Source organism: Grammomys surdaster, unplaced genomic scaffold (genome assembly GCF_004785775.1).
Source record: "Grammomys surdaster isolate TR1022 unplaced genomic scaffold, NIH_TR_1.0 269, whole genome shotgun sequence".
NCBI lineage: Eukaryota > Metazoa > Chordata > Mammalia > Rodentia > Muridae > Grammomys > Grammomys surdaster.
Window position 1 is genome coordinate 1,342,564 of NW_021604710.1, and position 15,850 is coordinate 1,358,413.

Below are 15,850 nucleotides of genomic sequence, written 5' to 3' on the forward strand. Positions count from 1 at the left end.
TGTAAATACTTCCTACTAATTCTATTCCTTTTGCCTGCCTCCTCACTGCTCTTTAGGAGACTGACTGAGTCCTTGCTCATACTATGATCATGGATGCTGAATTTTGCTCTGGGCTCTCATACATTTATTTATTTATTTATTTATTTATTTATTTATTTATTTTTATTAAAAGGGTCTGAACTCTTTTCCAGGGTAGGAACTTGTGAGATTTCTCACTCTGTGTGGATCAGTATCAGAAAAGCAAGTTCCAAATACCAGCCTCACCTAGGAGGGACTTGCCTAGTCAGGAATTACCTTTCTGAATCGTGGTGCGAGGTCAGATGTGGATGCTATCACAAAGACTGGGCAAACAGCAAGGGAATTCTGTTTATTTTTGCTGAGCTGTCAGAGCGCTGCCCAGATGCCGTGTGGCTTCTCATACTAACAAAACAAAACAAAAAAACAGCACTGCAAAGTAGAAGGCACTTTGTGGACACTTGTATATTTGGTTCAGTTCTCAATGTCAAGATTCATTTTTACTTCTAATATTTTTTTTGATGTTCTGAATAACTTCCAGTCCAAATGCTCTAGCTCACCAATATTTCATTCTTTGAACTCTCCCCTAAAGCCCTACAAAGTTATGAAATCCACTTCAATAAATGGAATCATAAGCGTTGTTTCCCTCATTCCTTTCCTCAAAACATGGCATAGTAACAGAAGACAGTGGATTGTTTTTTTTTTGTGTGTATGTGTGTGTATGTGTTTTTTTTTCTGTCCTTATCAGTAGTACAGGCATGCAGGAATACAGCTTTTAGTTATTGTAGGGCATGTGCTTCTCCATTATCCAAAACTCTGCAATATGTTCATTGCCTATAATGCAAATTCCTTGGCCTTATTATTTTTTAATTTATTTTTTATTGGACATTTTCTTTATTTATATGTTATCCCCTTTCCTGGTCCCCTAGAGACCTCCTATCCAATCCCCTCTCCCCTCCTTCTATGAAGGTGTTCCCCACCCAGCCACTCCCACCTCCCCATCCCCGAATTCCCCTACACTGGGGCATCGAGGCTTAACAGGACCAAGTGCCTCTCCTCCCATTGATACCCAACAAGGCCATCATCTCCTACATATGCAGCTGGAGTCTTGGGTCCCTCCATGTGTACTCCTTTGTTGGTGGTTTAGTTCCTGGGAGCTCTGGGGGTGGGGATCTGGTTGGTTGATATTGTTGTTCTTCCTGTGGGGTTGCAATCCTCTTCAGCTCCTTTAGTACTTTCTCTAACTCCTCAATTGGGGAGCTCATTTGAGACCCCGTGCTCAATTCAATAGTTGGCTGCAAGCATCCATCTTTGTATTTGTCAGGCTATGGCAGAGCCTCTCAGGAGACAGCTATATCAGGCTCCTCTCAGCATGCACTTCCTGGCATCCACACTAGTGTCTGGGTTTGGTGTTGGCTTTATTTTCTAAGATTTACTCTACATATTCCTCAGCAGCTCCAGCTCCTCCCCATAACTCTTCAGAATGAGATCTTTACCAAACTGGTTTTCTCACCTTTCAATAGCTCCTTCCTGGTCTCTGCTTCCTCACCTGGGTCATGCCATAGGAATAGTCCATCTTCCTCTACTTAGTCATCTACTGAAAACTGTCCATTTTCCATGACTCACCCTGTTTTTCTTCTCTTTTAACTTCATTTCAAACCACAACTCTTAACTCTCTAATGGAAGCATATTAACCTGTAAAGTTTTCTGTCTCTCGTTTGGCCATTAACCGATACTATTAGACAATATAATTTTTTGTACTGCAGGGTTATGTTGGTATTTGGTTTTATTTATTTATTTTGACATCAATCTCTTATCTCTCAACAAACTCTCCGGGCTGTGGGAAGATCTGTTTCTTGCTGCACCTGACACTGGGTGCTGCATTCACTGGAGCTTGATGTGGTATCTGTTTCTAAGATGTGGAATTCCAGATCTTGTGATTCATGCGACACACAGGAGGAGGAAGACTGTAACAAGAGTGGTGATGACAGGAGTGAGGGTTAGACACAAAAAAGATACTTGTTAATGGAGAATTTGGTTGAATGGTTGATTGATTGTGGATGGAGAACTTGATATTTAGGACAATGATGAAAATGACTAGGGCAATTGTCCTGATGTTCACTTAGTCAGCAAATATGTGCATTAAGTTACTGGATGGCATAAACTGCTTTTGAATCTTATTAGGAAAAGGGCAGAGTTATAAAAATGATTCCAAGGTACATGTCCTTATTATTCAGATTTTCAAAAATGAGTGTCCCTCACTCCCTTTGTCACTTCTTTGTGCAGTTGTACTTTTTTGGCCTCAATATAGCTGCATTATCCCAGGATCAGGCCTTCTCTAGGTTGTTCTTTTGTTTTGTTTTTTTTTTTGTTTTTTGTTTTTTTGTTTTGTTTTGTTTTGTTTTTTTTTTTTTTTGATACAGGGTTTCTTTTGTAGCCCTGGCTGTCCTGGAACGCACTCTGTAGACCAGGCTGGCCTTGAACTCAGAAATCCGCCTGCCTCTGCCTCCCAAGTGCTGGGATTAAAGGCATGCACCACCATTGCCTGGCTATTCTCGAGTTTTTTATACTTGAGTTCTTGCTCCACTGTTCAGTTCAATTGTCTGGCAGCACCACTATTCTATTGCTCTGACAACCTGATTCATTTTCTCTCTCTCTCTCTCTCTCTCTCTCTCTCTCTCTCTCTCTCTCTCTCTCTCTCTATCTCTCTCTCTCTCTCTCTCTCTGTGTATGTGTGTGTGTGTGTGATATACTTACTTTGGGCCAAAGGAGGAAGGACATGAGAAGAAGTTGAGGGCACAGGAGGAGGGTGAGCAGGGTCAGGAGGGTCAGAGGATAGTTGGCTTTAAATAGGACAAAGAGATCAGCTTGTTCCTGGAGAGCTGCATTAGAGTGAGCTCACTGACCCAGCTTATACCATTACCCTCACGGAGCAGGTGGGTCAGTCTGCCTGGGGAATTAAGGAAACCTAGTCAGAGTTCATGGTCTCAGACTGAGCAAAGGATCTTGAAGAGGACTCAGAACATGAGAACATTTTTTTTTTCTAGATTCTAAGCTTCTTGAAGTCAGGGATCTTCTGTGAATTTTTAAATGGAAACATTCCTAATGTGTGCTTCCCAGTACAATAAACTCATCTGTTTTCTGGTGTGTGTGTGTTGTATGTCCAAGAATCTTAGTATGTGTATGTGTGGGGGTGTGGGGGGGGAGTCAGGATAAAGGCAGAGGCAGAGGCAAAGGTCCCTTCTTGGTCCTCCATAATTCAGGCTAGGTCAATGACAATAGAAAATTACTCATTTGGGTCCCAGTGATAAATCAGGCTTAAGCTTCTGCTAATAAGATCAGGGTCAAATACAGGACATTATATCAATTACAATTATAGCTGTGTTTTGAAATTTTGCTGTCTCCTTGGTGAATTGTTGGCATTTGTTTGACTGTCAAACTGATTAATAAAAGACAAATGTGCATATCACGTTGAATGACACCATTTGGAAGCTGTCAGTGCCCACAGATGAAGTCAGCAAGGGAGTGCCTCTCAAATCTTTTGGCTTTGTTATGGGTAAACTCTCTGTTATAGCAAAGGCATGTTTGCCTTCCAAACATCTCATTGTTTTGTTGGCTGCCTTTTTTTTTTAAAGCAAAGAATAAAGACCGATTTATCTCATATTCTCTCTCTCTCTCCCCCTCTCTCTCCCTCTCCCATTCTCCTTCTCTCCCTCTCCCATTTTCCCTCTCTCCCTCTCTCTCCCTCTCTCCCTCTCTCCCTCTCGCCCTCTCGCCCTCTCGCCCTCTCGCCCTCTCTCCTTCTCCCACTCTCCCTCTCCCTCTCTTCCTCTCCCCCTCTCCTACTCTCCCACTCTCCTTCTCCCTCTCTTTCTCCCTCTCCCTCTTTCCCTCTTCCTTTCTTCCTCTTCATCTCTCCCCTTCCCTCTCTCTCTCCTCTCTCCCCCACTCTGTGCAGTGTGTGGGGAGAGGCTTCCTCTATAGCCTTGGCTGGCCAGGAACCCACTTTGTAGACAGGGCTGACCGCAAAATTACACTGATCTTTCCAGATCTACATTTAAAGTGCTGGGACTGCCTGTGAAGACCACCATATTTGCAAGTTTTGATTTATTTGAAGATATAGTTTTTGATAAAGGACTATGTTTTGAGATCAATTTAGAGGAAGAAAAAAAATCATGAGTCTTCATTCATGCTGTCTGAGTTTAAATGATTTATGGTTAATCATGAGAAACTAATCTGGTATTTTAGCTTTTGTGTAGCTACGGTTGCTATGAGACTGTTTCACATGTACTGTTCTGGAATGTCTTAGATCAGGTGAGAACTAGTGAGTATCAAATGAGATAAGATATGAAAGAGTTGTTCATGAACTTCAGAGTATTATATAATGAAAACGATTAGCTTTAAGGTTAGGAGGGATGTAAGGGGAGGTACTGATACTAAGGTTCCCTAATTGATTCTTGATTTGTCAATAAAGAAGTCCCGGGAGTCAATTGTTGGGCTGTAGGTATAGGTGGGGCTTCTGGGTCCCAAGAGGAAAAGGAGCCCAGGGAAGGAGAAAGGGGGCTTTTTGGCTATTCTTTGGAGGAAAAAGGACACAGCAAACACATAAGACCTCAGGGGGTGTGGGGGTGGGCTAGGGCCTGCAGCTACTGCTATGGGCTGGCGGCCAAGGATGTGAAGGAGAGATGGAGATAATAAATTGGTAAGGGCATGCATTTTCAGCCAGGAGTTATTTGTGCCTAGCAATTGTGCCTAGTGGGCACGTTGTAAAGTAACAGAGCTGCCTGCGTGTCTTTTGTCCGTGGATTCAAGGGTCTTAGGAGTGGGAATCTCCTCCTGGAGCAAAGGTGGGTAGAAAAGGAAGCTGGGTTATGGCTGGTGGTAACTGATTTCAGAGCTAAGCCTGGTGGAACCAAAGGGAGCCAGGAAGGGCTGGTAGCACAGCTGTGGTCCCAGGAAAAGATGGTAATGTGTTTTTTTTTTTTTTTGAAACTACACACTACAGAGGGATGGATCGTAGAATCCAATGAAATAGAAAGAAGAAATATTTAACTCAAGTCTTTCTAGTATGGTTAAGAGATGGGGTGAGTGGTTGGTGGAGGTGATGGGAAATCAGAAAGGTTCTACCCTCCACCTGCTCACTTCCTCCTGATAGTTGCTCTGGGGCTGAGATGAGTTTCCTGTTTGATGATTGAGACTAGGAACTGGTTTTGCATACCACCAACTGATGAGTTTCTGAGCCCAGCACTATGTTAGTTGAAGCTTTAGTTAAAGCGCTCTCTCTCTCTCTCTCTCTCTCTCTCTCTCTCTCTCTCTCTCTTTCTCTCCCTCTCTCTCTCTCTGTCAGCAAAGCCAGTACCAAGCTTTGGCCCACAATGACCCTACTGAGTGTCAAGAATACCCACTGACATTCTCATGAAAAGGCAATAACAAATGAGAGTCACAGAGAAGTATAAAGATAGAACCAACTTTTAGGGTCATACATTCGACCTCACTGTCTCAAAATGCAGCTGAGGATCAGAAAGCAGATGCGATGGTTTGAGGTTACTTTCTAGATTGAAGCAGGGATATTTAAATAGATCTGGACTAACAATGCCCAGTTCCTTCTGAGAACACCATCTGTGTTGTCACTCATGGGGCAGGACTGGTGGGTCTCAGTGTCTCATGGGAGGTGGCAGAGGGTTTGGCTTGGGATTGGAAGGATGTCAGGGAAAGCTTAGTGTTTGGAATGTTACTCCTCTGAGCCTGGTTGAGTCTCTGCATTGCCATTAGGTTATATACGAAAATGGCTTAAAATTTATTTAGAATGGACAGTGGACTGTGGGTAAACATGGCCTCTTTTCAGTTTTATTTGTAAAGGGGAACCATCCATTCTATAGTTAGAATGAAAGTACAGAGCCCACACACCTGGACACACAATCTTTCTTGCAGTCATAAGTAAAATTGTAGAGAAACATCTTCACAAAGTTTATTGTTCTAAGTCTTTCTTTTTCGTTCTGTTGACTTGTAATGACCTAATTTAGAAACAGCACATCTCCCCTTTTATTTTGTTCTCCTCTAGTTTCTAAACCGAGACTGCTATATGATGTCAAACTAAAATAACAACATACAGTGAAGCTCTTAAAAATTTCTACATGGCAATGAATGATAGGGCATTGCAATGTGGGATATGGATGCAATGTGGGATATGGATGCAATGTGGGATATGGTGGATCATGGGCACCTCCGAAGAATTTGAAGGAGGGGGGGTTTAAAAGCAAAACGTGATTCTCTTTTTTAAATAATCATTTATTGGTTATAAGGACTCTTGGTGCTGATGTGTACGCTGCTTATTGCTAGGAAACAAATTCATACCAGTGACTGACCGTTAGTTGAGATGACTTACAAGGTTGCAGTATCTGTTTAAGAGTATCTGTTTTTGGATAGGGTGTCTTAGTTAGTCTTTAACTGCAAGATTGTACTTTTGGTTACATGCACTGTTATGCACTGAATTTTTCATTAACTAAATATGCTTGAGGCCTCCTTTGTTGGTGATGTTGTAACTGTATTACCGGGTCTGTCATGACTGTTTTGTCTTTGACAGCTTCAACCACATAGTTGGTGAACTGAAAGGTTGCGTGAAGATCATAGAGAAAAGTCACTTCTTCAGGGCCACTCCCTCACAGATGTAGTCAGAAAAGTGAAAGAACTATGCCAAGAGGGAAGAAAGATGATCTGAGAAATGCCCCAACCCTTGCTGGTGCCCATCTCAATATCCTCAAGAATGCTTCTCAGGCATTCCTTGTGTCAAGATCCTATTCTGAAAGAAATGCTAACATTTTTATAAAAAGATTTTATTATTTTTATCTCATGTGTATGAATGTTTGCCTGCATGTATGTGTGTTTAGTATGTGTTTGCCTGGTGCCTGCAGAGGCCAGATGAGGGCATCAGGTCCTTTGGAACTAGAGTTATAGACTACTGTTCAATGTCATGTGGGTTCTGGAAACGGAACCCTGGATGCAAACACTGCAGAGATATCTATATAGGCCTCAGTGCTAACAAGTTCTGAAGAACCTGTATTCAGGGTGTTTTTTGTTGTTGTTGTTGTTGTTTTTAGTTTGTTGTTGTTTATTTGTTTAGATCTTTTGAGAAAGTAGTATTTTCCTTTTTTCCCCCTTTACCATAATATGTCTATTGATTTTTTTTGGGGGGGCAGGGAAATCATGTACCCCAACCATACTCAATTCTCAGTCCTTCATATCTCTACTACCCTTGTGACACCCCAAAAAATTAAAAGAAAAAAAAACAGGTGACATCTGTGTTATTTATATACTCACCGAAGCACGATCAGACTGTCAGTGTCCTGCCTATAAAACCCAGGGATTGGTGGGGACTCACGAGCCTCTCTCTCTTTTGAGATAATGTTGATGCATCCACTCTTGTGCAGGTTCAGGTAATCATAGCCACTGTGAGTTCATGAGCACACTGAGTGTGGAATGCCTGGAAGACAGTGTTCTACAGTCTTCCATTCCTTCTTCTGGTTTATACATCCTTACTCCCAATTCTCCTACCCTACCCCAAAGCTTTTCAGTCTCCTCTGAGTCTTGAAAGATGTGCTCCAAGATGTCTTGGAAGAAGACATCCCTTTTAGGGATGAACATTCAATTATTTTCACCACTTTAACTGGTTATAATTCTCTGCATTAACTGATGCCCACTAAGGGAAAAAAGCTCCTTTGACTAAATCTGACAGCCATACTAATCTACAGACTTCTAATAATTAGAAGGCAATTTGTTGTCTCAAATATACTTAGCAAAACTAAAAAGTCACCTTCCAGGTCTATAACCTCTGCAGCCACAGGCTTTGACTAGATTAAGAGTATTAGGTATGAAGTCCCTCTTATGGATTGGACTTCAGATGAATTCAGAAAGTATTTGATTACCTCCATGACTGTTACGACACTATTGGACTGGTGGACTTATCTTGCCTAGCATGTCAGTAGTGTATTAGCATGATGGGTCTGTAGCTGAGTAGGACTGTGGATGACTTTCTTTCCCCAGCAGCCTGTAGAGTGACTTCTAGTATCACACAAGCTAGTCGCCTGGAGGGAAACTTACAGCTCAATTTCAGCCTGAATTTCTCTATGTCTTACAATCAAACAGTGCATTATCATCAGCAATAGGATCTTGCTATCTTGTTCTGGTGGGCAAACAAGAGCAGTGAACACGAGCCAGTACTGTTTTAGGGGCCTTTGAGACCTCCCTGACCAATCAGTCTAGTTCAACTCTGGCACAGGGATTTAGTTTATAACCCATAACTTTATCAATGTATTCAGAATAGCTCCAGTCACATAGTCTTAAATTTTATTGTTAATTATTTTATAAAGTAGCAGGTTTCTTTATGGCTTTCCCAAAGATTCTTACTCTCGTTGAATATACTACCCAGTTTCCTTTTTTTCTTCCATGTCCACGGCTCTCCATCCCATCTTGAACATTTTCATCCCAGTAATTTTTACCTTTTGTTTTTCAGTCTGTGTCTCATGTTGACAGTTTCAGATATGTAGTGAGATAAGGTGTGAGGTACGTTACTCATCGTATGTATAACACATCAAAATCTGGTTAATCCAGTCAACATATAAATTAATCATGTTGCATGATGATTTTCAAACTATTCCAATTTCTTTTTTTTTCATTTCTCTTTTGGTAAATGAATTAATCAAACAAATGTGGTTTATTATCCAATTTCTGGTGGGGATTTCCAAATCTCTTCCTGGCATTGATATCTAATTGAATTATTTTGTCTTTAGAATACACACCTGCATTATTTCAAGCCCTTTAGAGATTTTGAGAGTTGTTTTCTGGCCAAGCCTATTGTGAGTCCCGATCAATGCTCTTTAAGAAGCACACATGTCCTGCTTGTGTAGGAGGGCATTGTCCTTAAGTGTCACTCAGGGACACTGACAACGTTGTTTCCATATCTGTGTCCTTACTGACTTTCTGTTATCTCGTTCGTTTATTAAGGGACAACTGTTGACTTGGTATTGGTTATTTTCTTGTAGTTTTGTTTGTTTTTCTGTCCTGTCAAACTTCTGTTACTTACCTTTGTTCATGGAAGAGAACTAAGCTGTGCTTAAGCTGCCGTGCACTTAGTGAAATTAGAATGTTAGATATTTTATTTTTTATTCTAAAGTGCCACTGAGCTTCTTCCATTTCTATGTCCGTGTTAGTTGATTGAATTATTTCAGGGAGGTCATATTCTCCTTCTTTTCAAAGTCAAAGGTCTTGCAATTTTTATTTGAATGTTTGGTATCAAGGATTTAAAGGAATGGCATAATTATTTTTGTTGTATTCTTTTAAGTCTTTTTTTTTCCTGGCACTCACTTATTTGTAAGTTAGTTTAAACTTTTTATGGTTTTTAAATGAATGCAAGAAAGTTATCATTTTAGAGATAATTTTTCCTCAACTTTTATGTCTTAGCTGTTTTCCATGCTCGTGGCATGCTTTGCCTATTCAGCAACACCTCCTCGTTCTAGCTGAGGGGTGCTAAGATGAATCTGTCTTTCACGTGAAGTATGGAGGTTGTATGTTTTATAAATCTTTGGTAATCTTTTTCTCAAAATTTCTTTTTTTTTTCTGTCTTGTGGGGGTTTGCTCTTCAATAAATCAAAGCAAATTAATGTTTAATCAAAGACTCAAATCCTGTTTTCTAGAACCCCTCTATGTTTCTTATTCCAACCTGAAGCTCCTTTACTCTCTTTGCCATCCTCAAACTCTAGCATCTAAGTCGTTATCTGAGCCGGCCTTCTAGGTTCTGTTCACATTACCCTCCTAACGACACAGTCTGTATGCCACCTATTCGTAGGAAGTCTCAGTACTGATAACAATCCTCTATTATTTTTTTCTTTTCATATAATCACAGTTCTGTGATGCATGCGTTCAACATATTTATGATAGGTGGGTAATGGTGGATCACATTACCTTTTTCCTTCATTTCTGAAGATAGAAAGCCAATGGCCATATTATTTTTAATGGATTGTTCTATAACTGAACATGGCACTTCGACCACCTTGTTAGTTTCTTATGGCTGTTAGCCACAGAGGCCTGACATTGAGATCTATAGTCTTCAAGCTGCATAAGAAACAATCACCTAGTGGAAACATATCAGCATTAGATATCCCAGTACTTCCTAGAATTCCTATCTTATCTGTCTGAGAAAACTATTTTCTTCTGGACTAAAACCTTGAATCATGTTTCTGTTAAGTATGGATGATTGTTTGTACACTAATTCTGTAAATAGCGTTTCAGTTCCTCTCCTGTCACATCAACTATTTTGTATACCTCGGTAATAACTGCCAGATCATAAGCTGTAACAACACCTGCAGAGCTTTCATGATTAAAGTAACCATTTATTCAATGTCACCCTTCTTCTTCTCAGACATTGTGGGTTTGATGACCAACTCTTCAAGAGAGGACTTCAAATGTCTACATGTTCTTGACATGTGTTAGAATCGACAATCCTATAGGGGTCTCCTATTCTTTTAATTCCTCATTTTAATTCATTGTTATATTTCCATATTTCAAGAAAATAAGTTCCAAAGTTAACTTACTGGAACATCCGTAAGCCGTGAGGTAATGGTACTTCCGAGTGTGTGGAAGACTGGGCATCCGATTCTTGTGCCTTCTCTTGAGGTTCTTTACTTTTGTTTGTTAGTTTTGCCTAAATGGGATTGTTAGTTTTATCTTATTATATTACATTATTATCCCTTGGAAACCTGTTTTTTTTTCAAATAAGAGACAGAAAGGAAGTGGATCTGGATAGGAGGAGAGGTGGAGATGAACTGGGAGTCATAGAAGGAGGGGAAACTATAATCAGAATATATTATGTGAGGGAAAATCTATTTTCAATAAAAGAAAAATAAGAATGGCTTTCTATGTTCATAAGTAGACTAGCAAGGGGAGTTAGACTAGAAGTTGGAGAAGATATTCAGTCTCCCTATCTGTATGCACTATGGCCTTTCTCTGAGTAGCTAAGTGAACAGCTTTATCCCACCTCTTCACTGTCTTCACTGTCCAATTAGCTCATGAGAGTTGCTTTCTTCCATAGCCTGTGTGATCTGCGTAGAGCCATGTCTTTGCTGCTCTAGAAGACAGGCTTTGAAAGTGGAAGAGCTAGTGTGCCCTTTGAAAAGCTATGTCACTGGATTTTAAAGATTACTTAGATTTGGGGTGAAAGTTATCACAGCATATTGCAGTGCTTTGCTTGGTAGTACACATTTCAAAAAGTCTTTTTTGCTGAAGTTGGGGACTCGTGGGCTTGAATTAGGGAAAGGCTGGAAGAAGTTGAGGAGGAGGGTGACCCCATAGGAAGAGCAGCAGTCTCAACTAACCTGGACTCCCGAGATCTCTCAGACACTGAGCTACCAACCAGACAGCATATATGAGCTGGTCCAAGGCCTCTGACATACACTGTAGAGGACTGCCTGATATGGCCTTAATGAGAAAAGAAGCACCTAACCCTAGAATCTTGAGGCCCCAGGGAGTGGGAGGTCTGGTGGGATGGAGTGGGGTGGGAGGGGTAGGGACATCCTCTTGGAGGGAGGGGGAGGAAGGAATGGATGAGGAGCTGTCAGAGGGCAGACAGAGAGGAGGATAATGACTGGATTGTAAAAATAGATTAAAGATAATCTAAAAAAAGTCTTTCTTTGCATTATTATATAGTTTGTGTTAGAGTTAATAAAATCATGTAGGGGGATTATATTGCTTGTAAATTAAAGGTAGAACACAGATGCTTTTTAAAAGACCTTTTGATGAATGTTATTCAAGGACTCAGTACTAATACCTTCTTTGACAAATATCAGAATGTAAGTTATTATTTATATTTGTATTTCACAGAGTTTGATATTAAACATTTTTCATATAGTAAGTACTGTGAAATAAGTTCCTCAGCTGTCATTTAAAAAGTTAATTTCACCATTTTATGTTAGTTTGTTCATATTTTTTACTTAGCTTACTAAAGTTTACCTGAGGCTAGAGAGCTGGTTCAGTGGTTAATAGTGCTCGCTGCTCTTGCAGGGGACAGGAGTTAGTTTTGTCACACTCACTGAGTGGCTCACAACAGTCCGCAACTCCTGTTCCAGGAAATCCAACACCCTCTTCTGGTGTCTTTGGGCACTGCACTCATGTGCACAATGCTTAATTTCGAAACTAAAATGAAAATAAATCATTTAAATAAAATTAAATAAAATTATTTAAATGAAAATCAATCAATCAATAAATGAAAATAAATGTGTTTCTATTTTTAAAATAGATTGGAAATTGTGAATTTTCAATCTACTATTGTTTATAAAATTCATGTCATTTTTTCTTTTTAAATTTATTTATTTATTTGTTAAATAAAAATTGTTGCTTTGGGCCTGCGGAGATGGCTCAGAAATTAAGGGTGCTTATTGCTATTGGAGAGGACCAGCACCACAGTTTGGCTTACAACAGTCTACAGCTTCAGTTCCAGGACTTCTGATGACCTCTTCTGAACTCCAAGGGCATCAAATATAAACCTGATACATGTAGATTCACACAGGCAAGACATAAATAGAAAAATTAATCTAAAATAGTTTAAGAGATGGTGCTTTGATCTATGCCTATGCTATAGAAATATTCAGTCAAGCTAATTATCATATCGATCACTTCATCAACATATTTTGTAGTGAGGTGTTAAATTATTTACTTACATAGTTTTGTAATATATGGTACATTATTAACTGTGGTCAAAATTGTCAAGGAACTAATAAAAACAAATTAGACTGAATAAAAGCATAACCATGGAGGTTTGGCTTTGGAGACAGTCAAGAGTGATTAGTAAAAGGAGAAAATATCTTCAGTACTAAGAGAGAAAGAACAATGGAAGGAACTAGAACCAAAAGCAAGTTTGATACAGTTTTCTGAAGTAGATTAAACAATTGGATAGCAAACACATAGATGTTTAGCCTCACTAATTATCGGGGACAGACACAGTAAAACTACACTGTGATAGTAGAAATAAGATTATTAACAAGCAAATTTATGAGTTAAAAATTGGTGCTTTGGGGTTAGAAAGATGGCTCAGAGGTTAAGAGTGTTTGTTGCTATTGAAGAGGACCTGAGACTAGTTCCCAACATCCACGTGATGGCTCAGAACTGTCCGTAACTCCTAAGGAGGTCTCATTAACTTGTCAACAAAGAGTTAAATGTATTGAGGATGCAGGTTAGTTGGATTCCTGACTTGTTGCTGGTGACCATGAAGAAGAGCTCATCTTTAGAAATTAAGTTTGGCCATTTCTCAAAGAGATAAACAGAAATTCCACTCCTGGGTATCTCCCCCAGGAGAACTGAATAAATGTTAGTTCAAACAGTGTGATGGTTCATAGCAACACTATCCATAGTGGTCAAAGATGAAAGTACAAATGTCTATCTTATCATATGATAACTGGATACACAAATGTGGAACCATATATACACATAGCAGTTATGACTCAGCCACACAAAGGAGCAAAGCCCTGTTACAAATTACAAGGATTGAGTTTGAAAACACCAAGTTAAGTGAGGAAGAGCACATATTTCTTTCATAGGTCTACTGGACATGCCCGGAGCTGGCAAATCCACAGGTAGAAAGCATGCTAGTGGTTGCTGGGAGCTAAGAAAAGGAGTGGCTATTTAATAGGAATAGGATTCCTGTTTTGTCATTGATTAAAATGTTCTAAAATTACATAGATTTGAGGTTGTAGGATTCTGTGATTATATCAAACACCAAATGAATTAAACGAAAAAAAAAAAACCATGAATCATGTTATGTGAATTTGATCTTTATTTAAATTCTTACTAGAAATTTATAATGTTTCTCTTCTACTTAATCTTTGAGACCTAATGTGTTGAAGAAAAATTGCATTGCTGATATTATGTTTTTTTTTTCATCACACACTTGAGATCTGTAATATTCAGAATTTAAAAAAATGCTTTTTTCCCTTCTTTTTAAAAGAAATAAAATTCATCTGGATGTTTTGTCTGCATGTGTGTCTGTGCACCACATGTGTGCAGTGCCTGAAGAGGAAAGAAGAAGGCAGCAGATCCAAAGGGGCTGGAGTTGCAGATGAGTGTGAGCCCCCATGTGTGTACTGGGAATAGAACCAAGGTCCTAAGTAAGAACAAGAGCTCTTCACAGCCAAGCTATTGCTCCTGCAGGATGAGAGATACTTAATTTGCATTTTAAAAAGTTCTTTTAAAAGATTGGCCAGAATCAAGTCACCACTGTTTTGCTTTATTGTCTAGGATATTTAAAAGAGACTTGCCTACCGCGCGCGCGCGCGTGTGTGTGTGTGTGTGTGTGTGTGTGTGTGTGTGTGTGTGTGAATAGGTGAACCAGATGACTTGTAACAAAAGAATTCTTTCCTTGCTGTGTTCATTGGATCACCTCTGATCCTGTGTGCTGTGTCGTTTTAATCAAGGATGACTTCTGAATATATCCTGGAATTTTCAAAAGAGAATATACATACCTATTATACAGAAATCTTTAGTTTGAGGTTCTGATATTGTGTCTCTCTGACCTGCCACTTGCCTCCCCAGCACGTTGGAAATGGAAGGAAGGCATGAAAAGCCCTTGGGACTTGTGTGAGATCACAGCTTACTTTCTAGGGCTGTGGAGATTGTGAGTAAGACATTGGCTTCTGATACATTTGAGCTCCACACCCTGTTAAGATAGGCTGCATCAAATGGGAGTCATGTGACATTTATTTCTCTGACCTAAGGCCAATTTGAAAAGTTTGTAACTTACCACTTATTTCTTCTTCTTTTCTGTCTGACTTGTATACATTTGGAAATTTTAGAAATGAAAAGACTCTTGACATAAATTATGTGCACATATAATTAGAGTAATCTTTCTAATCTATGTATCAGCTGTGTCATTTCTCTTTCATTTCATTTAAAAAATGGATATAATTTATTATTTAAGTTTTTCATAGGTTGGATTATTTTAAAGGCATGTGATATTCACTTTCTTTGAATTAAGGCGAGGGCCAAAAAAAAAAAAAAAAAGAATGCAAATAAAATCAGAGCTCTCTTTTAACTCAAAGGAGCATAGTATATATCATGGATCCATGTACATGTATGCATGCATGCTACACAAATTTCATGAGCATCCACATTTGCACACATATATATGTCAAAAGGAACTATATACCTAAGCACACTAATATGTATACTGTGGAGAGCCGCATAGTGCCACGCCCTTAAGATGGCGCCGGTCTCCGCCTTCCGCCACCTGTTGGTGAGTGCTCTTAGGAGTAAACAAGTCCTTGCCACCTGCTGGAGAGGACTCTTAGGAGTAAACAACTCCTTATTTGGCTGTGGCTGGTGATCTGGCTTGTCTCCTGTGTGTGTGTGTGTGTGTGTACCTATCTGCTGTTGCCACGTGGCAGATGGGTGTTGGCTAGTCCTAGAGTACTTAAGACTGGGAGACGCTAACCCCCAAGGTCGTCAGTCAGAAGATTGTCCAAGGGTCCTGAATAAACTGCTTGGAGAAGAGCTCGCGAGTTGCGTCTTCCTTGGTGGACGCGACAGTATACCTCCAGGAAGTATTTACCTGAACTCCCACTATACAGAGAAGGCTTCTTTACAGAATTGCTTCCTAATTCTTTGACTCAAAGCTCTTCATCAGAACTCTACTGAAAGCAGCCTTCACATCCTTGTTCCTCAGACTGTAAATGAGAGGATTCAGCATGGGGGTGACCACAGCATAGAAGACCACCACCACCTTGTCCTGCTCAGCAGAGGCTGTGGAGGTGGGCTCCATGTGTGTGAAGAGGGCCATCCCATAAGACATGGAGAC